This window comes from Pristiophorus japonicus, chromosome 9, assembly GCF_044704955.1.
Source record: "Pristiophorus japonicus isolate sPriJap1 chromosome 9, sPriJap1.hap1, whole genome shotgun sequence".
Taxonomy (NCBI): domain Eukaryota; kingdom Metazoa; phylum Chordata; class Chondrichthyes; family Pristiophoridae; genus Pristiophorus; species Pristiophorus japonicus.
In genome coordinates, this window is record NC_091985.1 from 105,400,007 (window position 1) to 105,427,618 (window position 27,612).

At 45.6% G+C, this 27,612-nt stretch overlaps 1 protein-coding gene across 1 annotated transcript in view; it reads right to left on the reverse strand.

Moving 5' to 3' along the window:
- Positions 1 to 27,612, reverse strand: part of rps6ka2 (ribosomal protein S6 kinase, polypeptide 2) — a 654,298-nt gene that overhangs the window by 475,365 nt on the left and 151,321 nt on the right. The gene's annotated exons all lie outside the window — the stretch shown is intronic.

Sequence of the window (27,612 nt, forward strand, 5' to 3'; positions counted from 1 at the left end):
GTTTTAAGCAAGATCTCCTTCTTTCCCCCTGATATCTCCATGAGAGAAATCAGATGGTGCTGCCTTCAAGCAAAATGCTTCATCTGCTGAAAGGCAAACGGCATCTGTTAAGTTGGACAACAAAAGAGACAATTAGATAATGGGCATAACATTGCCATTTCCTTCCTGCCTGCTGTCAAACACAGTAATCCTCTGTTAATGCAATGCTGAAGTGTAACACTTTCTAATGTTAATTCCCTGGCAGTGATAAAGCTCATTTTTTTATTGTGCTTTTGTAAAGGGGGGCAGTGACATTCAATGTTGTACTCATCTTACAATGCTGGTACCTGAGATCTTCCTGCCTCACCCAGCAACACTGTAATGTAAGCAAGCTGGTACTAGTAATCCCAGTAGCATGGAGAGCAACTCAAGAGATCCTGTCTCGCTACACTCTGGGAGGCAAAGTGCTACCAATTGAAAACATAAATGGCTGCCGGCACCAGCGGCACTGGACACGATTTTAGTCTAGCTGCAGACAAGTAAACCTCCAGCCAGATAATTAAAAGCTGCCTTTGTCCTGTGCTTAGTAGGGTTTCTGGGCCTACAGCTCCCTTTGGATGGACCTCATGCAACAGCCGGTAATCCAAAATTACAGGATTCGCTAAGGGCGATCGCCAGGAAGCTCGGAAAACCAGACTTAGCAAATCCAGTAAGTATCGGCTGCAGTACACACAGGATTAATGTTGGGTTTTATTAGCAGCAAGTTTATCCTCAGATTGCCTGAAGGTACACAAGTCGGGCAAATTGGAAGCTAGATATCTTGGCATCCCACTAAAGTTGTGACTGAAAGTTGTTCATGTTGCATATGAATAGAGAATCTGACTGGATACTGTGAGCTCAAAGTGAAGTGTGACCTTAGTTTTTTATTGCAGGTCTCCAGAGTGCCTCTCCAGCCTGTGAGGCCTCCTTAAGTACCTGTGCTCCCAAGGGATTGTGGGATCCCTTGAGACTCCAGGGGATGAGCCCTCTGGTGGCTGTACAAGGCATATACAAGTTTACATACATAATAGTTCAGTGTTAACATAAAAACATAAGAACATAAAAATTAGGGCATTCGGCTATATGCCCCCTTGAGCCATTCAATAAGATCATGGCTGATCTAGGACCTCAACACCACTTTCCTGTCCTATCCCCATATCAACTGATTCCCCTGGAGTCCAAAAATCTATCTATATTAAATATACTCAATGACTGAGCATCCACAGACCTTTGGGGCAGAGAATTCCAAAATTTGCAACCTTTTGTGGAGCTGAGCTCAAGATCAGATCAGCCATAATCTTATCGAATAGCGGAGCGGGCTCGAGGGGCCAAATGGCCTACTCTTGCTCCTATTTCTTATGTTCGGATGTTCTTACATTCTCTGAGTGAATAAGTTCCTCCTCGTCTCAGTCATAAAAGGCCGACCCCTTATCCTGAGACCATGCCCTCTAGTCCTGGGCTCTCCAGCCATGGGAAATAATTTTGCAACATCTATTCTGTCAATCTCCATCAGAATCTTATATGTTTCAATGTGATCTCCTCTCATTCATCTAAATTCCAAAGAGTATAGGCCCAATCTGCTCAATCACTCCTCATAGGACAACCCCCTCATCTCAGGGATTAGTCTAGTGAACCTTCATTGAACCGCCTCCAAGGCAAGTATATCCTTCCTCAGATAAGGAAACTAAAACTGTACACGGTACGCCAGGTGTGGTCTCACCAAAGCCCTGTACAATTGTAGCAAGACTTTCTTACTCTTATACTCTAACCCCCTAGTAATAAAGATCAACATGCCATTTGCCTTCCTAATTGCTTGCTGGACCTGCATGCTAAAGCTCTGTGTTTCCTGTAAGGATGCCTAAATCTATCTGAACACCAACATTTAATAGGTTTCTCACCCTTTAAACAATATTCTGCTTTTCTATTCTTCCTACAAAAGTGAATGACCTCACATTTCCTCATATTATACTCCATCTGCCACATTATTGCCTGTCTATATCCCTTTGAAGGCTCTTTGTGTGCTTCCCACAGCTTACTTTCTCACCTAGTTTTGTAGCATCAGTAAACTTGGATACATTACACTCAGTCCCTTCATCTAAGTCAATAATACAGATTGTAAATAGCTGAGGCCCCAGCACTGATCCTTGCGGTACCCTAAGGATAAGGGGTAAGCCATTTAGGACTGAGATGAGGAGAAACTTCTTCACTCAGAAAGTTGTTAACCTGTGGAATTCCCTACCGCAGAGAGTTGTTGATGCCAGTTCATTGGATATATTCAAGAGGGAGTTAGATGTGGCCCTTATGGCTAAAGGGATCAAGGGGTTTGGAGAGAAATCAGGAAAGGGGTACTTAGGTGAATGATCAGCCATGATCTTATTGCATGGTGGTGCAGGCTTGAAGGGCCGAATGGCCTACTCCTACACCTATTTTCTATGGTTTTATGTTTCTACCCCACTAGTTATTGCCTGCCAATCTGAAAATGACCCGTTTATCCCAACTCTCGGTTTTCTGTCCATTAACCAATCCTCTATCCATGCTAATACATTACCTCCAATCCCATGAACCATTATCTTGTGTAACAACCTTTTATGTGGCACCTTATCAAATGCCTTTTGGAAATCCAAATACATTACATCCACTGGTTCCCCTTTATCTATCCTGCTATTACATCCTCAAAGAACGACAACAACAACAACGTTATTTATATAGCGCCTTTAATGCAGTAAAACGTTCCAAGGCATGTCACAGGAATAATATGACAAAAAATTTGACACCGAGCCACAGAAAGAGAAATTAGGTCAGGTGGTAGTAGGTTTTAAGGAGCATCTTAAAGGAGGAAAGATAGGTAGAGAAGCAGAGAGGTTTCGGCAGGGAATTCCAGAGCTTACGGGACCCAGGATAGATCCTTGTGGACACCTGAGGTAACGATGTGGGAGTGGGAAGAGAAGCTGCTGCAGGTGATTTTCTGGCTATGACTAGATAGATAAGAATGGAACCAGGCAAGTGCAGTCCCACCCAGCTTGACAATGATGGAGAGGCATTGGAGGAGGATGGAGTGATCAAACGTGTCAAAGACTGCAGACAAATCAAGAAGAACGAAGGGAGAATTTACCTTTGTCACCGTCGCAAAGGTTGTCAATTGTGACTTTGATGAGAGTTGTTTCGAGACTTTGGCAGTGGCGAAAACCTGATTGGAGGGATTCAAACATGGAGTTGCAGGAAAGACAGCCACGGATTTGGGAGGCGACAACACGTTCAAGGATGGGGGAGTGGGTTTTAAGAAGATGGTTGGCAGTGGAGAATAGAAGCCGTTGTTTATCTTCATTCCAGAATTATTCTGGAGTAGTGAGCATTTTTGACAGACGAGAGCAGGACCCGATAATGCTTTTGTGGTCCAGCTAGACCTGGCGATGAATGGCCAAACCAGTCATCCGTTCAAGTCTACGCCCTTTGGACTTGAGGGAGCGAAGATGAGGGCCATACCAGGGGGAATGGCCAGGGTGAGAGAGAGTAATGGTTTTAATAGGGACTTGGGCATCAAAGTGGAGGTGAAGGTGTGGTTGAGCAGATCAGTGGCTGCAGAAATGTCACAGTGAATGGAGGGCCAATGGCTGGACAACTGGGATTTGATAAGTGCAGTTGTAAGAGAGTTGGGAGAGAGTTTTTTCCAGGGCGGACACAGCAAGAGGTAGGGTTGGGGTAGGGGGAGGTGAGGGAAGGGGGATGTGGGTGGAGAGTGATACGAGGAAGTGGTCAAAGTTGCGATGAGAGTAGGGAGGTCACGAGAGATGGCAAGGTCAAGGGGATGGCCATGAATATGGGTTGGGGAGTTTTCCTGGAGGCAGAGATTAAGGGAGGATAGGAGGTTAGTGAGTTCAGAGGAGAGAGAGCATGATGAATTGAGATGGAGATTGAAATCATCGAGGATGAGAAGTGGCTCAGTGCAGAGGCTGAGGGAGGAAAGCAGTGAATATATCTCGGTGATAAAGTTTTTATGGTTCTTGGGTGGGCGGTAGAGAACAAAGATTTTAAATGAGAGGCGAGAGGGGTGGAATAAGGGGAGATGTTCAAAGGAGGAGAACGTGCCAGAGTAGTAGAGGAACAGGCCAAGGTGATGAGAGCCACACTGCCACCACGGCAGTCTGAGTGGGGCAAGTGGTGGAAGGTATTGCCAGGCAGGGAGGCTTTGTTTCGGGGTAAAGTGTCATCACCCCTCAACCAAGTTTCCGTCAGGACCATGACGTCGACGCAATCATCCATGATAAGCCCATGGATGGCAAGGGCCTTGTTCGCAAGTGAATGGACCTTCTGGAGGGAGATGCGGAGAGGGTCAGTGATGGTTGACCCACAGGGTCAGCGCTGGGGGGGATGAGTTGGATGGGTAGGAGATTTGAAAGACTAGCCCCCAGTGGGCGCGCTGGGCGGGAACGTCGGCAAGAAAGTAGGATGGGACAGTTGGGGTTGCTGTTCGTAAGGAGGTAGTGACGAGTGCCTCAATGGGCCCTTAATTTGTCAAACACGATTTCCCTTTCATAAATGTCAACTCTGCCTAATCATGTTATGATTTTTTAAGTGCCCTCTTACCACTTCCTTAATGATGTATTCCAGCATTTTCCCGACGACTGAAGTCAGGCTAACTGGCCTGTAGTTCCGTTTTCTCTCTCGCTCCTTTCTTGAATAGCGGGGTTACATTTGCTACCTTCCAATCCATTGGGACCTTTCCAGAATCTAGGGAGTTTTGGAAGATCTCAACCAATGCATCCACTATCTGAGCTGCGACCTTTTAGAACCCTAGGATGTAGCCCATCAGGTCCAGGGGATTTGTCGGCTTTTAGTCCCATTAGTTTCTCAAGTACTTTTTCTCTACTGATATTGATGACTTTAAATTCCTCACTCTCATTAGCCCCTTGGTTCCCCACTAGGTTTCTTCTATTGTGAAGACAGATACAAAATATTTATTTAAGGTCACTGCCGTTTCCTTATTTTCCTGTCTTAGCTTCCAAGGGACCAACGCTAGCTTTTATTACTCTCTCCCTTTTTATATACTTGCAGAAGATCTTACAATCTGTTCTTATATTTCTTGCTAATTTACTCTCATATTCCATTTGATCCCTTTTTATCATTCTTTTGGTCATCCTTTGCTGGTTTGTAAAGTTTCTAAATCATCAGATTGGCTACTATTCCTTGCAACATTATAAGCCTCTTATGTGAATCTAATACTCTCCTTAACTTCTTTAGTTAGCCACAGTTGGATCACTTTTCCTGTGGAGTTTATATTCCTCAGTGGAATGTATATTTGTTGAGAATATTGCAATATTTCTTTAAATGTTTTCCACTACTTATCTGCTGTCAAAACTTTTAATCTAGTTTCCCAATCTACCTTAGCCAATTCGTTTCCCATGCCTACATAATTGGTTTTATTTAAGTTTAAGACTCTAGTTTTGGACTTAAGAATGTCACTCTCAAATTTATCACTCTCAATTTAGTGAAATTCTATCATATTATGGTCACTTCTCCCTAGAGGATCCTTTATCATGAGATTACTAATTCACCCTGTCTCATTACACAAAACTAAATCTAAAACAGCCTGTTCCCTGGTTGGTTCCATGATTCTAGGAAACTGACTCGAATGCATTCTATGAACTCGTCTGCCAGATTTCTCTTGCCAATTTGATTTGCCCAGTCTATACGAAGATTAAAGTTAGATGTATTACTTTGTTACAAGCTCCTATTATTTATCGATTAATACTCAGTCCTATGGTATAGCTCTTGTTGGGAGGGCTAAAAACTACTCCCACCACTGTTTTCTTTCCCTTGTTATTTCTTATCTCCACCCCCCCATACTGATTCTTTTTCCTGATCTTCCGAGTCTTTAAGTCATCCTTTGTTATCAGGCCTACCCCACTTCCTCTTCCAGCCTGCCTGCCTTTTTAAAACGTCAAGTACTCTGGAATATATAAGGGCTGAAATTGCCTCTGTTTTTAAGGTCTGTTACTGCCTCTATGAGGCGGTAATGGGGTGGGAAGGCCTTTCCGACCAGGGATAGGCGGATGGTGCAATCCATCCGTAAATGTCCCCGGGCCACGCCCCGTGCTTCTGCCCCGCCCGGCACTCCGACACGTTGTCGGCCGCGCACCGACCCCTTACCGACCAGTGACAACCTCTTTTCCGCCCCACAGGGGAAATTACGCTGTGGGAGCGCAGTCGCCGCCGCTCGGTGCCCCTGACACGGTGGGAAGCTGCCAGTGGCTGGGTGTCATGTCTGCCCTTAAAGGGGAGGGTGCACTTCAGCGGCCGCCATTTTCTTTTAATTGTCGGCCGACTCTGCAGTCAGCCCGACAATGGCGACCGCTGGTTCGGCTGGCCACCAACAGGCAACCCAGCACCCACTCTTGAGTGCCGGACCGCTGGTCTGGCCGAAGCCCTGATGGCCCAAATGAGTGCCAAGGAGGCCTCGCTAGGCCTCGCAGCATCCTTCCCCTTTAAGTGAAGGGGAGGGATGTTGCTACGCATCAGCACGACGCGGTATGCCCGCATCGCGCTGATGTGCTCAGTGCGGCGCTAAACGACACTGCCCACCTTCCGCCTTGCTCGTGACTCTCTTCCACCCCTTTGCCGCTCCCAGCACTGCCCTGTTCATTTTTGAACACGAAAGGGCCGAAGTTCCCTCCAATCTCCGCCCCATCTGTACTGGTGGTAATTCAACATTTAATTCAAATTACCCGCCCCAAGCAGGGTAGAGGGCAATTTTGGCCCCTTAATTACCAACCTTGGTCACCTTGCAACAATGTCTCTGTAATGGCTATTATATCAAAGCCATTTATCTCTATTTGTGCCACTAGTTTGTCTATTTTGTTACGGATGCTTCGTGCATTCAAATAAAGGGCCTTTAATTTTATCTTTTTACCCTACTTTGGCCTTATTTGCTGATGCACTATTATCTTTAAACTCTCTGTCCCTTTCTGTCCCGCACTGCTTATTTTTACCCAATTCACTGCACTGCTCTATTTCTTTGACTTTTCTCTTCAGGTTGCTAAATTTTCCCCGAACCTGCTCCTTCGTCCACCTTCTTGGGAACCACTACCCGATTTCTGCACAGAAGGCAGTCTGCCTATATAGACAGTTCATCTTTGCATCGCTGGAACGGCTTTATCTCTTTCTGCATTGCACTGGGACACTGGATCAGCTCCCATGAAGCACAGTTTTTTACTAGGGACAGGAAGGGGTCCTGGCTCGTCCAGATTCTAATCTATCGGGCTGTGATGGGTGATTGCTCACTCTCGAATGCTTCCATAACCATGACTAAATCTGCGGGCCGCGCCATTTCCAATGGCAGCCGATTGAGAGCATCGGCACAGTTTTCTGTGCCTGGCCTGTGGTGGATGGCATAGTTGTATGTGGACAACGTGAGCACCCATCTCTGGATGCGGGACGATGCATTGGTATTTATCCCCTTACTCTCGGAAAACAGGGATATCAGTGGCGTATGGTCAGTTTCCAATTCAAATTTTAGCCCAAACAGATATTGATGTATTTTCTTTACCCCATAGACACACGCTAACGCTTCTTTTTCAATCATGCTGTAGGCTCTCTCCTTAGACAGATTCCTAGATGCATAATCAACCGGTTGCAATATCCCCAAATCATTAACTTGTTGCAATACACACCCGACGCCATACGATGACGCATCACATGCTTACATAAATCATACAACACGAGCAATTTGTTTGAGCATAACAATTTTCCAGCTTTTACAAAGGCATTTTCTTGGCTTTTGCCCCATACCCATTCATCTCCTTTATGCAGTAAGGCGTGCAGTGGTTCTAACAGTGTGCTGAGACCTGGTAAGACATTACCAAAATAGTTCAGGAGTCCGAGAAACAACCACAGCTCCGTCATGTTCTGTGGCCTCGGTGCGTTCTCATTGCCTCCATCTTCGAATCGGTGGGCCTGATGTCGTCCGCCATGATTCATTTCCCCAGGAACTCCACTTCATGCGCCAGGAAAACGTACTTCAAGCATTTTAATCTGAGCCCCATGCGTTTGAGAACCTCCTCCAGGTTCTGCAGATGCTCACTTGTGTCCCAACCTGTAACCAAGATGTCGTCCTGGAAGACCACCGTGCGTGAGACCGACTTCAGTAAGCTTTCCATGTTTCTCTGGAATATCGCTGCCACTGATCGAATTCCAAATGGGCATCTGTTATAAATGAAGAGACCTTTGTGCGTGTTGATGCTGGTGAGGGCCTTCGATGATTCCTCCAGTTCCTGCGTCATGTAGGCCGAGGTCAAGTCCAGCTTCGTGAATGTCTTTCCTCCCGCCAGCATAGCAAAAAGGTCATCAGCTTTTGGTAGTGGTTATTGGTCCTGCAGGGAGAAACGATTGATAGTTACTTTGTAATCACCACAGATTCTGATGGTGCCGTCTCCCTTAAGGACAGGACCGATCAGACTGGCCCACTTGTTGAATTCAATTGGCGAAATGATGCCCTCTCTTTGCAGCCGGTCTAGCTCGATCTCTACCCTTTCTCTCATTATGTACAGTACTGCTCTCGCCTTGTGTTGGATGGGTCGCACCTCCGGAATTAGGTGGATCTGCACTTTTGCTCCTTGGAACTTCCCGATGCCTGGTTCGAACAGCGAAGGGAACTTGTTTAAGACCTGGGCACATGAAGTATCGTCAGCGAATGAGAGCACTCGGACATTATCCCAGTTCCAGCGTATCTTTCCCAGCCAGCTCCTGTCGAGCAGCATTGGACCATCGCCCGGTACCACCCAGAGTAGTAGCTTGTGCACCGCTCCATCGTAGAAGAATTTTACAGTTGCACTGCCGATTACGGGAATCAGTTCCTTTGTGTAAGTTCTCAGTTTTGTGCGAATTGGAGTCAAGACTGGCCTTGAGGCCTTGCTGCACCACAATTTTTCAAAAGTCTTTTTGCTCATAATGGACTGGTTCGCGCCCGTGTCCAGCTCCATTGACACCAGGAGTCCATTTAGTTCAACCTTCAGCATTATCGGGGGGAACTTTGTGGTGAATGTGTGCACCCCATATACCTCTGCCTCCTCAGTCCAAGGCTCTGGTTCGTCGTGATCCACCGTGGATCTGTCCTCCTCTGCAACATGGTGGTTTGCAGGATGAACAGGATTTGCAGCTCACCTGCACATACATTGGAGGTGTACCATTGTTCCACAGCCCTTGCAAATGTACCCTTTGAAGCGGCATGAATGGAAATGATGATCACCCACGCAGCACCAACAAGGTGTTAATGGCCTTGCATTCATCACCATTGATCATGAACTCTGAGACATCTGCGGAGTCTGCCCTGTACGTTGCGATTTGAAAACAACATCACTTTGTTCACAGTACTTGTAGCAGCACTCGTGTGCTGAGAGATTTGCTTCGTATTGTCACTGGGGACAATGAACGCCTGGGCTATCGCTATGGCCTTACTCAAGGTTGGGGTCTCTAAAGTCAATAGTTTGCGAAGTATCATTTCATGGCCAATGCCAAGTACAAAAAAGTCTCTGAGCATGTGCCTTCAAATTCGCAATGTCCTGCAAGGTGGCTTAGCTCGGCGACATAACTCGCCAATTCCTGGCCTTCAGACCTTTTGGAGGTGTAGAACTGGCACCTCAGCATCAGAACACTTTCCTTCGGGTTCAGATGCTCCCGGACTAGTGTGCACAAATCATTGTATGATTTCTCTGTGGGTTTCGCTGGAGCAAACAGGTTTTTCATGAGGCCGTACATTGGTGCCCCGCAGACAGTGAGGAGAATCGCCCTTCGTTTGGCAGCGTTCGCTTCTCCTTCCAGCTCGTTGGCCATGAAATATTGGCCGAGTCACTTCACGAAGGTTTCCCATCATCTCCCTTTGAGAATTTCTCCAGGATGCCCATTGTTCTTTGCATCGTTGGGTTCGTCATTTGTATCTCGTCACCAGTTGTTATGTATGAATAAAGAGTCAGACTGAATACTGTGAGCTCAAAGTAAAGTATGACCTTAGCCTTTTATTGCAGGTCTCCAGAGTGCCTCTCCAGCCTGTGAGGCCTCCTTAAATACCTGTGCTCCCAAAGGATTATGGGATCCCTTGGGAGTCCAGGGGATGAGCCCTCTGGTGGCTGTACAAAGTATATTCAAGTTTACATATATAACAAGATCTTAATAATAATTCCTGTAATATAAATTGCCAACCTTAACACATTGCTTCCAGTAAAAATGGTTGAAAAACATAAATTCAACAATACAATTTAAACATCTTCACCAGCTGCAAATATAAAATGGGGGAAACACACAAAATAACTCTTTTACTCCCTGTTCTCATGAATTTCTTATGAGCCATTAATGCTTTTGCATGATTGATGCAGCGATAAGATATCCATTACTGTTTACTTGTAATTATTTATATAATTATAGCACAAAACACACAATTGGATAGTCCCTTTGGGACCCTCCAGAATGTTAAAAAATTGCAAACAGAAAAAGTACTACCTAAAAATTTGCAATATTAAGATATATATATTCATATTTCTAACAACAGTAACAACAACTTGCATTTATATAGCGCTTTTAATCGAGAAAAATGTCCCATGATGCTTCACAGGGATGCAAAGGAAAAATGGACACCGAGCCATAGAAGGATGTGCAAAAGCTTTGTTAAAGGGGTGGGTTTTAAGGAAGGTCTTAAAGAAGGTGAGGGAAATAGAGAGGCGGAGGGCTTTAGGCAAGAAGTTTCAGACCATGGGATCTAAGAGTTTTGAAGGGACGTACTGTGGAGTCTTGTACCTCCTGATAGCACAAGACAGTGAATCTTTGGTACATTGAGTGAATAAAATCTAATGTAAACCAGGAGTCAGGGATGTGATGTATTGGACTTTTATCTGAGCTTAAAAAGCGGGGCCATTGTGGGGATGGAGGATTGGCCAATCTGTGGCATGAGCTTAACAACTGTAGAGTGAGGTCACTTGCTGCCTCTGTATCGCCCTTTGGGTTCTGTGTGAGTATCATTCTTATAATAAAATCTGTAAACTAGAACTCTGCATTTAGAACCTTTATTCCTGGCACAGAGACAACAGCTCCAAGTCAGTTTCTCTAATAGTTTTAATCCACAGAGTGCGTAGCAGGAGGTGTCTAGTATCGTCCTGTGTCCTCTTCTGTCTGCGTGTGTGGGGTCGACTGGCGGAGCACACCAGCTGCCCATCCATTTTGTCAGCCATTTTGAGGACTGCACTTCATTTAAATAGAACTGGCAAGCTGTCCACATCAAACGGGCTTCCCGATGCAGCATGCTAGATTCAGATCACAGCTCTTGCTGGCTCCACAAAATCATTTAAAACTTATCTTTCCAGGCCCTCTTTGGCTGTAATGCCAGTAGTGGTCAGAGAGTGTATGGAGGATGCTTTGACTGGTTCTGTCCTAATATGGCAACTAAGATCCTATGTACATTATAGGATGCTGATTTGCAGACTAAAAAAGGGCCTATGACTAGAAACAGGCAAGCGTTTTGTGTGCCCAGCAGTTGGTAATTGAAAATATGGTAGCAGCCAGTGTTTCTGCATAAACAAGGCAGAAAGTCTACCAACCCGATTTTGAGACCATTAACACTGTTAACCCATTCACACCGATTTTGGCAACTTACAATCGTCCCCAGTGATCCTGTCTTGCCATTTTAGTGGGGGTGGGGGGAGGAATCATATTACAACTAACATCATTTATAGCTATCGGAGAAACTCTGGATTCTCTGCTGCCTCCAGCAGCAGCTGCTCTTTATTCAGCTGACACACTTTACTTACAAGACACTGGAGTCAAGCAGGCCAGGTTTGCAAAGTTATAAATCCCTTTGTGCCAACATAAAATCTGAACAAACTCACCTTTTGAAATGCTGCTCTTGCCTGTTAGTTCAGGCTATGACACCTGAAGCTTGGGCGGCAACATGAAAAGTGAATCGTAGCTGACAGGAGCAGCTGCTATGGATATCACTATAAGTAAATTGGGATAGTAGAGTCTACTTACTTTAAAGGCATGTGTAAAATAATGTTTTATTAAGCACATAAACAGAGACGTAGTTGCCACAATGGCTTAATGAGTGAAACACTGTTGATTATGACATTGAATCATCCGGACTGGAAGCTCCCAAGCTCAATCCCTGATGGTGTTGGATTATCTGATCATCTGGACTAAAGGCAGAAGAAATAGCCGGATTGTTCCCAACTATTGTGTAGCAACCTTTTACTGGAAAATTTACATCTGTGTATGTTGGCTAAGGAAATTTCAGGTTCAGCTGTGTTGATCTCACTGATCAACTAACAAGCAGCCATTCAACGTTTGCACTAACAGATGAAGATTGACCACTTAGGTGAATTAGAAGGGTTGCCGGGTCAGCAAGAGCTTTTCTTTTAGGAAAGAAGAGAAATTCTGGGGAAAAAGCAACACAACTGTAAATACCACAAGATATATTTGGATTAAGAAAGCCCCTCTGCTTATTTGATCTTATTCTTCCAAAATACCAATTAAGAACATAAGAACATAAGAAATAGGCGCAAGAATAGGCCCTACGACCCCTCAAGCCTGCACCATCATTCAATATGATCATGGCTGATCATCGACCTCAACTCCACTTTCCCTCCCAATTTCCATATCCCTTGATTCCCCAAGAGTCCAAAGTTTTATCTACCTCAGACTTGAATATTTTCAAAGACTCAGCATCCACAGCCCTCTGGTGCAGAGAATTCCAAAGATTCACAATCCTCTGAGTGAAGAAATTCCTCCTCATCTCAGTCATAAATGGCCTACACCTTATCCTGAGACTGTGCCCTCTAGTTTTAGACACTCCAGCCAGGGGAAACAACCTCTGAACATCTACTCTGTCAATCACCTTCAGAATCTTGTATGTTTCAATGAAATCATCTCTCATTCTTCTAAGCTCCAGAGAATGTAGGCCCATTCTACACAATCTCTCATTATAGAAATAATGGAGGCTTGTAATAGAGAAACGGCAATAATCATAGGCGATTGTAACCTTCATATTGATTGGACAAAGTAAATTGACCAGGATAGCCTTGAGGAAGAGTTCATAGTGTGTATCCGGGATAGTTTCCTTGAACAGTACGTTGCAGAACCAACCAGGGAGCAGGCTATCTTAGATCTAGTACTGTAATGAGGCAGGATTAATAAATGATCTCATAGTAAAGGATCCTCTAGGAATGAGTGACCATAACGTGGTTGAATTTCAAATTCCGTTGGAGGGTGAGAAAGTTGGTTCTCAAACCAGGGCCCTAAGCTTAAATAAAGGAGACTACAAAGGTATGAGGGCAGAGTTGGCTAATGTGGACTGGGAAAATAGACTAAAGTATGGGACGGTTGATGAGCAGTGGCAGACATTTAAGGAGATATTTCATAACTGACAACAAAAATATATCCCAATGAGAAGGAAAGACTGTAAGAGAAGGGATAACCATTTGTGGCTAACTAAGGAAATAAAGGAGGGTATCAAATTGAAAACAAAGGCATACGATGTGGCCAAGACTAGTGGGAGGCCAGAGGATTGGGAATTTTTTTAAGCCAGCAGAGAATGACAAATAATGATTGAGAGAGAAGATAGATTATGAAAGTAAACTAGCAAGAAATAGAAAAAGAGATAGTAAGAGTTTCTACAGGTATGTAAAAAGGAATAGAGTGGCTAAAGTAAATGTTGGTCCCCTGGAGGATGAGACTGAGGAATTAATAATGGAGAACAGGGAAATGGCAGAGACGTTGAACAAATATTTTCCATCGGTCTTCACGGTAGAAGACACTAAAAACATCCCAGTAGTGGATAATCAAGGGGCTATAGGAAGGGAGGAACTTAATACAATCACTATGACTAATGAAGTAGCACTAGATAAAATAATGGGACTGAAGGCGTACAAGTTCCCTGGACCTGATGCCTTACAGCCTAGGGTCTTAAGAGAAGTGGCTGCAGAGATAGTGGATGCATAGGTTGTAATCTACCAAAATTCCCTGGATTCTGTGATGGTCCCTGCAAATATAAAACCCCTATTTAAAAAAGGAGGCGGAAAAACACAGGAAACTACAGACCAGTTAGCCTAACATCTGTCATTGGGAAAATGCTGGAGTCCATTATTAAGGAAGTGATAGCGGGACATTTGGAAAAGCATGATTTAATCAAGCAGAGTCAGCATGGTTTTAGGAAAGGGAAATCATGTTTGACAAAGGAAGCCAGAGGACTGGGACATTTTTAAAAGCCAGTAAATAATGACTAAAAAAATGATAAAGGGAGGGAAGATAGATTATGAAAGTAAACTAGCATGAAATGTAAAAACAGATAGTAAGAGTTTCTACAGGTACATAAAAAGGAAAAGAGTGGCTAAAGTAAATGTTGGTCCACTACTATATGAGACTGTAGAATTAATAATGGAGAACAGGGAGATGGCAGAGATGTTGAACAAATATTTTGTATCGGTCTTCACGGTAGAAAACACTAAAAACATCCCAATAGTGGATAATCAAGGGGCTATTGGGAGGGAGGAACTTAATATAATCATTATCACTAATGAAGGAGTACTTGGTAAAATAATGGGACTAAAGGTGGACAAGTCCCCTGCGCCTGATGGTTTACATCCTAGAGTCTTAAAAGAAGTGGCTGCAGAAATAGTGGATGCATTGGTTGTAATCTACCAAAATTCCCTGGATTCTGGGGCAGTGCCAGCGGATTGGAAAACTGCAAATGTAATGCCCCTATTTAAAAAAGGCAGACAAAAAGCAGGAAACTATAGACCAGTTAGCCCAACATTTGTTGTTGGGAAAATGCTGGAGTCCATTATTAAGGAAGCAGTAGCGGGACATTTGGAAAAGCATGATTCAATCAAGCTGAGTCAGCATGGTTTTATGAAAAGGAAATCACGTCTGACAAATTTGCTGGAGTTCTTTGAGGATGTAACAAGCAGGTTGGATAAGGGGCAACCAGTGGATGTGGAGTATTTGGATTTCCAGAAGGCATTCGATAAGGTGCAACATAAGAAGTTACTGCACAAGATACAAGCTCACGGGGTTGGGGGTAATATATTAGCATGGCTCACTAACAGAATTCAGAGAGTTGGGATAAATGGGTCATTTTCCGGTTGGCAAACAGTGACTAGTGTGGTGCCGCAGGGATCGGTGCTGGGTCCTCAACTATTTACAATTTATATTAATGACTTGGATGAAGGGACTGAGTGTAATGTAGCCAAGTTTGCTGATGATACAAAGATGGATGGGAAAACAAATTGTGAGGAGGACACAAATAATCTGCAAAGGGATACAGACAGGCTAAGTGAGTGGGCAAAAATTTGGTAGATGGAGTATAATGTGGGCAAATGTGAGGCTATCCACTTTGACAAAAATAATAGAAAAGCAAATTATAATTTTAATGGAGAACAATTGCAAAATGCTGCAGTACAGAGGGACCTGGGGGTCCTTGTGCATGAAACACAAAAAGTTAGTATGCAGGTACAGCAAGTAATTAGGAAGGCAAATGGCATGTTGGCCTTTATTGCAAGGGGGATAGAGTATAAAAGCAGAGAAGTCCTGCTACAATTGTACAGGGTATTGGTGAGGCCACACCGAGAGTACTGCATATAATTTTGGTCTCCATATTTGAGGAAGGATCTCCTTGCATTGGAGGCAGTTCAGAGAAGGCTTAGTAGGTTGATTCCAGAGATGAGGGGATTGACTTATGAAGATAGGTTGAGTAGGTTGGGCCTCTACTCATTGGAGTTCAGAGGAATGAGAGGTGATCTTATCGAAACATATAAGATAATGAGGGGGCTCGACAAGGTGGATGCAGAGAGGATATTTCCACGCATTGGGGAAACTAAAACTAGGGGACATAGTCTCAGAATACAGGGCCACCCATTTAAAACTGAGATGAGGAGACATTTCTTCTCTCAGTGTAAATGTATGGAATTCTCTGCCCCAGAGAGCTGTGGAGGCTGGGTCATTGAATATATTTGAGGCGGAGATAGACAGATGTTTGAGTGATGGGACTAAAGCATCATGGGGAGCGGGCGGGGAAGTGGAGCTGAGTCCATGATCAGATCAGCCATGAACTTATTGAATGGCAGAGCAGGCTCGAGGGGCCAAATGGCCTACTCGTGCTCCTATTTTTTATGTTCTTATATTCTTATATGGGACAGCCCTCTCATCCCAGGAATCAATCTAGTTAACCTTTGTTGCTCCACCTCCAAGACAACTATCTCCTTCCTTAAATAAGGAGACCAAAACTGTGTACAATACTTCAGGTGTGGTTTCACCAAGGCCCTGTACAATTGTAGCAAGACTTGCTTACTCTTATAATCCAACCCCTTTGCAATAAAGGCCAACATGTCATTTGCCTTCCTTATTGCTTGCTGTACCTGCTTGCTAGCTTTCTGTGTTTCTTGCTCACAGTTTAGCCCACAGTACTCAGCCTCGTGGAGTTCTTCTATACATAATAATTGGCGACGAGTAACAGAATACGAACCTTCACGCAACCATGGCTGCCATTGGAATATTAGAGAGATCCGTAGAGGGTGATGATTGGGAAGCCTTCGTCGAGTGTCTCGACCAGTGCTTCGTGGAAGGAGTCACTAGCGCAGTCAAGCGCAGGGCGGTTTTCCTCACCATCTGTGGGCCTAAAATATATGGCCTCATCAAGAATCTGCTCGCAACGACAAAACCAATATACAGAGTTGAGCATGCTGGTTCGGGACCACCTCAAGCCGAATGAGAGTATCGTCAGATTATGTCGCCGACCTGAGACGCCTCGCGGGACCTTGTGATTTTGGAGCTGTGTTACGGGAAATGCTGCAGGACTTTTTTGTGCTGGACATCAGCCACGAGGTCATTCTTCGAAAGCTGCTGGCTGCCGAAACCCTAGACCTGAGCAGGGCCATCACGATCGCCCAGGCATGCATGGCCTCAGACGATAACACCAAACAGATATCTTCTCAACATCGAAGCTCACCGGCAAGTAATGTGCATAAAATGACGTCGCTAGCAGGCCAAACTGTATATGGCAGGGCCTACATGTCTGCGGCTGCAAGACCTGTGATGACTCAGATTCCACCATCGGGGGTGAATGTGAATCTATTAGCACCATGTTGGCGCTGCGGGGGTAATCATCGGACCCATCAGTGTCGATTCAAGCACTATGTGCGCAAAGGCTGCACAACAATGGGGCACCTCCAGTGAATGTGCAAACGTGCTGCGACATACCACGTGGCAGAGGATGATCGATCCGGCATGGATCACGCAGCACAGGCAACTCAACCCAAGGAAGAAGTGTATGGGGTACATACCTTCACCACCAAGAGCCCTCCTATAATGCTGAAAGTCAAATTAATTGGAGTTCCAGTATCCATGGAGTTGGACACGGGTGCGAGTCAGTCAATAATGAGCCAGAAGGCTTTCGAGAAACTGTGGGGCAATAAGGCACAAAGGCCCAAACTGAGTCCGATTAATGCAAAGCTGCGTACCTACACCAAATAGCTCATACCAGTCATTGGAAGTGCGGCGGTGAAGGTATCGTATGATGGAGCTGGGCATGACCTATCATGGTGGATTGTTCCAGGCAATGGCCCAGTGCTGTTCAGCAGAAGCTGGCTAGAAAAGATTACATGGAATTGGAACGACATTAAAGCACTATCTTCAGTGGATGATGTTTCGTGTGCTCAAGTGCTGAGAAAGTTTCCTTCGCTATTCGAACCAGGCATCGACAACTTCACAGGTACAGATCCATCTAGGCCACAGTGCATGGCCTGTCCATCACAAGGCTCAGGCGGTTCCATACATGATGAGGGAGAAAATCGAGATCGAACTGGACAGACTCAAACGCGAAGGAATCATATCGCCAGTCGAGCTCAATGAGTGGGCCAGTTTAATTGTCCCGGTGTTGAAAAGCGATGGCACGGTCAGAATCTGCGGAGACTAGAAGGTAACGATCAACCGAGTCTCATTACAGGACCAGTACCCGCTGCTCAAGGCGGATAACCTGTTTGCAACATTAGCGGGGGGGAAGTCGTTCACCAAGTTGGACCTAACCTCCGTTTACATGACACAGGAGCTGGCTGAATCTTCGAAAAGACTGATGTACATCAACACACACAAAGGACTGTTTATATACCACAGGTGCCCTTTTGAGATTCGCTCAGCTGCAGCCATTTTCCAGAGAAACATGAAGAGTTTGCTGAAATCTGTTCCGCACATCATTGTGTTTCAAGACAACATCCTGATCACCGGTCGTGACACCATCGAACACCTACACAACCTGGAAGAGGTTCTAAGTCGCCTTGACTGAGTGGGACTCAGGCTGAAATGCTCCAAGTGTGTTTTCCTCATGCCAGAAGTCGAATTTTTGGGGCGAAAGATTGCAGCAGATGGCATCAGGCCCACTGACTCAAAGACAGAGGCCATCAAGAATGCACCCAGACCACAGAATGTGACGGAGCTGCATTCAATCCTGGGACTCCTCAATTATTTCGGTAACTTTCTACCTGGGTTGAGAATGTTGTTCGAGCCTTTGAACATGTTGCTACATAAGGGTGACAACTGGGTTTGGGGCAAATCTCAATACACAGCCTTTGAGAAGTCCAGGAGCCTGCGATGTTCAAATAAGTTACTTGTACACTATGACCTATGTAAACGTTTAGTGCTAGCTTGTGACGTCTCATCGTATGGCGTCGGCTGTGTGTTACAGCAAGCCAATGTATTGGGCAATCTCCAACCGGTTGCATAAGCGTCTAGAAGTCTGTCCAAGGCTGAGAGAGCTTATAGTATGGTCGAGAAAGAGGCGTTAGCATGTGTATATGGGGTTAACAAAATGCACCAATACCTATTTGGACTTCGGTTTGAGCTTGAAACTGACCAGAAGCCGCTCATTTCGCTGTTTTCAGAGAGCAAAGGTATAAACACCAATGCTTCGTCCCGCATCCAAAGATGGGCACTAACATTATCTGCTTCTGACTATGTTATCCGCCACAGACCAGGCACTGAAAACTGAGCTGATGCTCTTAGCCGACTACCATTATCCACCACCAGGGTTGAAATGGCGCAGCCTGCAGACTTGCTACTGGTCATGGATGCTTTTGAGAGCGAGGGGTCACCCGTCATGGCTCGCCAAATCAGGACCTGGACCAGCCAGGGTCCTGTGCTATCATTAGTAAAGAGTTACGTCCTAAATGGGAGCTGGTTGGCCATTCCCAGGGAAATGAAAGATGAAATTAAGCCGTTTCACTAACGCGAAGATGAAATGTCCATCCAGTCGGATTGTCTCTTATGGGGTAATCGCGTGGTTTTGCCAAAAAAAGGCAGGGAAACATGTATACGCGACCTACACAGTACACACCCAGGCATTGTCATGATGAAGGCAATTGCCAGGTCGCATGTTTGTTGGCCCGGCATTGACTCGGACTTGAAGTCATGCGTACATCAGTGCAACACTTGCTCGCAACTGAGCAATGCACCAAGGGAGGCTCCACTGAGTCTGTGGTCATGGCCCTCCAAACCATGGTCCAGGATCCACGTAGATTTTGCCGGCCCCTTTCTAGGAAAGATGTTTTTAGTAGTAGTGGACGCTTACTCCAAATGTATTGAATGCGTAATCATCTCATCCAGCACGTCCACAGCCACCATTGAAAGCCTCCGGGTTATGATCGCCATCCATGGCTTGCCCGACATCCTTGTCAGCAACAATGGACTGGGTTTCACCAGCTCGGAATTCAATGAGTTTATGACCCACAATGGCATCAAGCATGTCAGATCTGCTCCATTTAAGCCCGCGTCTCACGATCAAGCAGAGCGGGCAGTCCAAACAATCAAGCAGAGCATGAAACACGTGACGGACGGCTCCCTGCAGACCCACTTGTCTCGCATTCTGCTCAGTTACCAGACGTGACCCCAATCGCTCACCGGGGTTCCCCTGGCAGAATTGTTAATGAAGAGAGCCCTCAAAACCAGGCTCTCCCGAGTCCACCTGGATCTCAATGATCACGTGGAAACTCGGCGACACCGGCAGAACATGTACCACGATCGCGCGGCTGTTTCACGTGACATTGATGTTAACGACCCTGTGTTTGTCCTGAATTACGGTCATGGTCCCAAGTGGGTTGCTGGCACTGTTTTGGCCAAGGAAGGGAATAGGGTGTTTATAATCAAACTGTTAAATGGCCAAACGTGCAGAAAGCATTTAGATCAGACCAAATTGTGATTTACTGACAACCAGGAACTACTTGAAGAGGACATCACCATCGACGATCCACCAACACACACCCAACCAGCAATCGACCTCGCTGTCAATCACGAGGATGAACCCACCATTCCTGACAGTCCGGTCAGACCAGCCGTGGTGCAGTGTAACAATGGTCCGGCCAACTCACACACGCCAGGGTTTGAACTTAGATGATCAACCAGGGAGCGAATGGCTCTGGATCGCCTCAACTTGTAAATAACATACCAAAGACTTTGGGGGGGAGTGATGTTATCTATGTAACTATGTAATACTTGCCACCAGAGGTCGCGATTGTTGGAGCCCGAATGGTCACCTGCACACATGTGCGGGGCCAGTATAAAAGGTTGGCTGCCATGTTGTTTAGGCACTCTGGAGTTGTAATAAAAAAGATTAAGGTCACACTAAGTTTAGCTCACAGTATTCAGCCTCGTGGAGTTCTTCTATCCATAATAAAACTCTCGTCGAATTTTAGCAGGAACCTTATTAATGAATGCAAATTGAGGTCCCATGGTGCATGTGGGACCCCTATGATATTTTAACCTGTTCCTGAGCGAGTGCCTAGCTCATAAGTACCACGCCAGCTGGTGGTCTCCAGACCACCTGATCTTTGTCCACACCCGCACCCCACGCCACCCCACCTGATCTCACCCCAACCACCAGTTGGTGGTCTCCAGACCACCTGATCTTTGTCCACATCACCACCCCACACTACGCCACCCCACCCCACCCCCTCCTACAGGCCAGCTACCACTTTCTGCCTGCAGTGGGTGAACAGTTGACTGGCAGCAATCAAATAAGGCCTGACAGTTCAAATCTGCCGGGCCTCCCAATGAAGATTCCTGGGCGGGAATGCAGTCCTCTCCCGCTGGCTTCTCGGCGGGAGTTCAAAACAACAATTTAGTGTCAGTTTTTCATTCACAATAGCAGGCTTATAGATGGTATATTTCTAAAAGGAGATGTTTGCTGCAGTTCAAATCACTAAGGCATGAATCAGTGCGCCCAGAGTAGAAAAGGAAAGTGAATAAAAATGAGTCAAAGAATACTTCAGTTAGATTGTACTGCATTCCTTTAAAATACCATCACTTTAATTTGAAGATCATTTTATAAAGGTGGATATTCTGAATACATTTCATACCTGTCAGTCTTTGAAGAGTGCTGTGAGCTCTCCATCAAGACTGCTCTAGGAAAAACATTATGAGAGACTGAATGACAGGCACTTAAACATTTCTATTTAAAGGTACAAGTGTAGACTGTCAGCTATTAAAAGAACAACGAATTCTACAGCAAACAATCTGTATCTATATTACTTCAGTCACCGACCACAACTTCTCTCCTGTTCTTGCTCAATGTCCTTCAGTTCCCTGTAATTTTGCTGGGACGTTTGTTTCATTAAATTTTCTGGATGCATTGCAGCAACTCATCAAGGTTACTTCAACAGCACCTCCCACCCCTGCAACCTGCAGGAACTGCAATATTATGGGAACGCAGTTACCTCCAGGTTCCCTTCCTAATCACACACCAAACTGATTGGCCATATCTTGTCATTCCTTCGTCATTGCTGTCAATATCCTGGAATATTCTACCAAACACCATTGTAGGAATGCCATCACCACAAATACTGCAGCAATTCAAGCACATGGGCCACCATCTCCTTCTCAGGGCAGCCAGGGCCTTGTCAGTGCTGTTAGGGAGGGAGTTCCAGGATTTTGACCCAGTGACAATGAAGGAATAGCAATATACTTCCAAGTCAAGATGGTGTGTAACTTGAAGAGGAACTTGATGGTGGTGGTATTCCCATGCGCCTGCTGCCCTTGTCCTTCTAGGTGGTAAAGGCGCAGGTTTGGGAGGTGCTGCCAAAGAAGCCGCAGCAAGTTGCTGCAGTGCATCTTGTAGATGGTTCACACCGCAGCCACGATGCGCCGGTGGTGGAGGGAGTGAATGTTTAAGGTGATGGCCAATCAAGTGGGCTGCTTTGTTCTGGAAGATGTCGAGTTTCTTGAGTGTTGTTGGAGCTGCACTCACCAGGCAAGTGGGGAGTATTCCATCACATTCCTGACTAGTGCTTTGTAAATGGTTGAAAGGCTTTGGGGAGTCAGGAGGTGAGACACTCGCACAGAATACCCAGCCTCTGACCTACTCTTGTTGCCACAGTTTTCATGTGGCTGGTCCAGTTACGTTTCTGGTCAATGGTGACCCTCAGGATGTTGATAGTCTGGGATTCGGCGGTGGTAATGCCGTTGAATGTCAGGGGGCAGTGGTTAGACTCTCACTTGTTGGAGATAGTCATTGCCTTGCACTTGTATGGAATGAATGCTACTTGCCTCTTAATAACCCAAGTCTAAATGTCATCCAGGACTTGCTGCATGTGGGCATGGACTGCTTCATTAACTGAGGAGTTGCGATTGGCACTGAACACTGTGCAGTCATCAGCGAACATTCCCAACTCTGACCTTATGGTGGAGGAAAGGTCAGTGATGAAGCAGCTGAAGATGGTTAGGCCTAGGACACTTCCCCGAGGAATCCCGGCAGCAATGTCCTGGGACTGTGATGATTGACTTCCAACAACCACAACCATCTTCCTTTGTGCTAGGTATGACTCCAGTCAGTGGAGAGTTTTCCCCCTGATTCCCATTGACTTCAGTTTTATTAGGGCTCCTTGATGCCACACTCGGTCAAATGCTGCCTTGATGTCAAGGGCAGTCACTCTCACCTCACCTCTGGAATTCGGCTCTTTTACTATAATGAAGGTGATAATGAGGTCCTGGCGAAACCCAAACTGGGCATCGCTGAGCAGGTTATTGGTGAGCAAGTCCACTTGATAACACTGTCAACGACACCTTCCATCACTTTGCTGATGATTTGAGAGTAGACTGATGGGGCGATAATTGGCTGGATTGGATTTGTCCTGCTTTTGTGGACAGGACAATTTTCCACATTGTCGGATGGATGCCAGTGTTATAGCTGTACTGGAACAGATTCAGAAAGCTGCACAGCTAGGTCTGGAGTACAAGTCTTCAGCACTATAGCTGGGATGTTGTTGGGGCTCATAGCTTTTGCTGTATCGTGTGCGCTCAGCCGTTTCTTGATATCATGTGGAATGAAACGAATTGGCCGAAGATGGCCTTCTGTAATAGTGGGGACCTCAGTCCATTGATATCATCCTGCAGTCTACAGCTTTCTTCTTCATTATCAATCACACATCTTATTTTAATGTCATTTGCAAACTTCTTAATCATACCCCCTACATTCAAGTCCAAATCATTGATATATACCACAAAAAGCAAGAGTCCTGCGGAACCCCACTGGAAACAGCCTTTCAATCACAAAAACACCCATTGACCATTACCCTTTGCTTCCTATCTCTGAGCCAAATTTGTATCCAACTTGCCACTTTGCTTGGATTCCATGGGCTTTTACTTTTGTGGCCAATCTGCCATGTGAGACCTTATCAAAAGCCTTGCTAAAATCCATACAGACTACATCAAATACACTACTCTCGTCGGCCCTCCTTGTTACCTCCTCAAAAGGCCAGCTCAGTCAGTACCAAGTCACTCTTGATGATGGACATTGAAGTCTCCCTCCCAGAGTACATTGTGTGCCTTTGGTACTTTCATTGCTTCTACCAAATTATGTTCAAAATGGAGGAGTACTGAACAGCAGCTGAGGGTGGTCTGTAGGTAGTAATCAGCAGAAGGTTTCCTTGCCCATGATTGACCTGAAGCCATGAGACTACATGGGGTCCAGAGCCAATGTTGAGGACTCCCAGGGCCACTCCCTCCTGACTATATACCACTGTCGCCTGCTCTGGTGGGTCAGTCCTGCCAGGGATGGTGATGGAGGAGTCTGGGATATTGGCTGAAAGGTATGACTCTGTGAGTATGACTACGTCAGGCTGTTGCTTGACTAGTCTGAGGGCCCACTCTCCCAATTTTGGCACAAGTCCCCAGATGTTGGTGAGGAGGACTTTGCAAGGTTGATTGGGATGAGTGTGCCAGTGTCGTGTCCGAAACCGGAGCCGAGGTCGATGCCGAGTGGACCGTCCGGTTTTATTCTTATTGTTTCTTGTAGCATTTTTTTTTACAACTGAGTGGCTTGCTACGCCATTTCAGGGGTCAGTTAAGAGACAACCACATTGCTGTGATTCTGGAGTCACATATAGGCCAGATCAGGTAATGATGCCAGATTTCCTTCCCTAAAGGACATTCGTGAACCAGATGGGTTTTTACAACAATCTGATAGTTTTATGGTCACCATTACTGTTAGTAATTACTGTCTAGCTTTTTATTCCAGATTTTTTTTTAATTAACTGAATTTAAATTCCACAGCAGCTGTGATGAAATTTGAACTTACATCTCTGGATCATTAGTCCAGGCGTCTGGAAATACTCGTCCCGTAACTTAACCACTATGCAACCGTTCCCGATACAGGTTTAGCATAACTTCCCTACTTTTCAATTCTATACCTCTAGAAATAAACCTTAGTGCTTGGTTTGCTTTTTTAGTGTTTTTTTTAACCTGTGTCGCAATTTTTAGCAACTTGTGTATTTGTACTCTGAGATCCCTTTGTTCCTCTACCCTACCCAGACTCAGACCCTCCAAGTAATAAGTGACCTCCCTATTCTTCCTACCAAAATGTAATACCTCACATTTATCTGTGTTGAACTTCATTTGCCAATTATACGCTCATTTTTCAAGTTTATTAATGTCCTCCTGTAATTTGTTGCAGTCCTCCTCAGTATTGACTATCCTCCCCCCCACTCCCCCGTGCCCCCCCCTCCCCGCCCCAATTTGGTGTCATGCACAAATTTAGAAATAGAAAGATCTCGGAGGGTTGGAGGAGGTTGCAGAGATAGGGAGCGGCAAGGCCATGGAGGGATTTGAAAACAAGGACACGAATTTTAAATAAAAGCATTGCCGGACCGGAAGCCCATGTAGGTCAGCGAGCACAGGGTGATGGGTGAACGGGACTTGGTGCAAATTCGGTTACGCTTCATGTTATTGTGATCTGGAATGCACTGCCTTAAGAGTGCAAGGCTGGAAAAGACAAGAAAGTTCCAGATTATATTAGAATGTTTAATCTAAATTGTCTGAATATGCCTCTTGCTCAGTTTGCAGGTTGTATGGGCTTATCAATAACATTCACAGTTTTACACGAATCAGTGGTAATATTTTAACTGCATGAAGTCACATCGCCAGATCTGAAGATTAGAGAATCTTCCATGATGGTGTAAGGTGATATCATTTTCAAAGTTTAAAGTCAAAAATGGATGAGATAGGGGAAGGTTGGGAGTGGGATCAAGGCTTGGGTATTGAGATTTGCTTTGCCAAGTATGATAATTTATTGAAAACCTTAAAAACTTTATTAATTAATGCATTACCATCATGAGACACAGGCAGAAGTGGAAAATTACCTTTTATTTAAATTTTTAAAACTTTCATGTTTGTAAATTTCAGAAATTCCGGACAGTCCACTGAAAAGTCCATTTGTCCAAAACTAGACAGGTGATAAGAAAGACTTGCATTCATGCAGCATCTTGTCACTTCCTCAGAACGAATGGATTACTTTTCAGTTGTAAACACTGTTGTTATTTGGCAAACATCACAGCCTATTTCAGCGCAGCAAGGTCCCACAAACAGCAAATGAATGAGCAGATAATCTGTTTCTGGTGGTGTTGGATGAGGGAGGAATGTTGGTGAAGACATCAGGAGAACTCTCTGCTCTCCTTCAAATAGTCCATGGGATCTTTTATATTCACCTAGACAAGTGGACTTGGGTTTGGTTTAACATCTCACCTGAAAGACGACACCTGACGGTAAAGCACTCCCTTATGTCAACCTACATGATGCCCTCAGATCCGAGCAGGACTTGAACTCATGACCTTATTCTCCAGGGGGATCTACAGGCCTAACTTTATGGTAACTCATATTGATGATATCTGATGGACAGCTGAAATTCAATTGGAGACTCCAATTGTGAACATAATTTCAAAACAGTTCGAGTAAATGTAGTACATATATGCTGGTGCACACATAAATATAATGGCTGTGACATTCGGCATCTTAGTGCCAGCTGATCAGGCTGGTTTTGGAGGAGAAATTGCAGCCGCATCGTTTCTGCCCATTTCCAGTGGGTCCTGCTGCAGCTGGCATTTTGGGCAGGTCAGCAGCGTGGTAGTTGCCTGTGCTCACTGGGGAAATGGTACTGAGGCAGATCGTGACGTCAATCAGTGTGCAACACTGATTTGATGCATGACCTGCCATGTTGGATGTTGCCCCTCCACTCAACGTCCTCTCCAAATCACGAACAGCTGAACATGCATTCAGTAGCAGGGAGGAACCCCAACCAGTGCTATTTAAAGGGATCAGCAACAACTTGCAGCTGACTTGCTTTTTGATTTCTACTGGCTCTGTGTAAGTTTGTGCAACTGTTTGGAGCTTTCTACGGTTATTTAAAGCTGGTGAGATGACAGGGAATTGTGCTGCAAGTGGAGAATATCTTGCTTCTGATTTAAAGGGTTCTGCTCACACCGCTCCACAATCACTTGCCACTCCTGCGCCCCAAACTTGCCACTCCTGCTGTACCTGCCCACGCTCCAATCATCGACCTGGATCTTGGTGACGCCCAATCGAGTCGCCCTCTTCGCTGCCGTCGCTCTCCTGCTCCAGCACGTGCTGTTCCCTGGAGTGGTATGCTGCCATGCTGCTCCTTCCGCTCCCCGGCCTGCTCCGATGGTGCTCGCAGGCCGGGGGCCGCACAGACTGCTGGGCCAGGACGTCACACTGCTCCTTCCGCTCCCAGACCTGCTCCGATGGTGCTCGCAGGCCGGGGGCCCCTCAGACTGCTGAGCACCCATGGTGCAGGGCACCAATGACTGCACACATGTGGCTTTGCGGGCACCACATATCGATCCTGAGCTGTACCACAACTGCAAAGGCTACCACTCACTTAATGTGCAGTTGATGTGAGACCACGCTCAGCACATCATGATGGTGAATGCCCGGTATTCTGCCAATAGTCATGATGCCTTCAACCTGCACCTGTCCGGTGTGCCAGCAAACTTCCAGCCACCACAGCAAACCCAAGGGTGGTTGCTCGGAGACATGGCTTATCTGCTCTATACCTGGCTGATGACACCCCTCTGCAATCGCATCACTATAGGCCAGCACTCAAATAATTGAGCCAAGCTGCCATGAGGAACCTCATCTAGCAGACCATCTAGCAATAGTTTCGCTGCCTTGACCGCTTGGGAGGAGCCCTCCAGTACACGCCAGAATGGGTATCCCAATTCTTGGGGTTCTGCCGCATCCTTCAAAACTTGGCCATCATGGTTTCTGGGATCACCTCCGGAAAAGGAG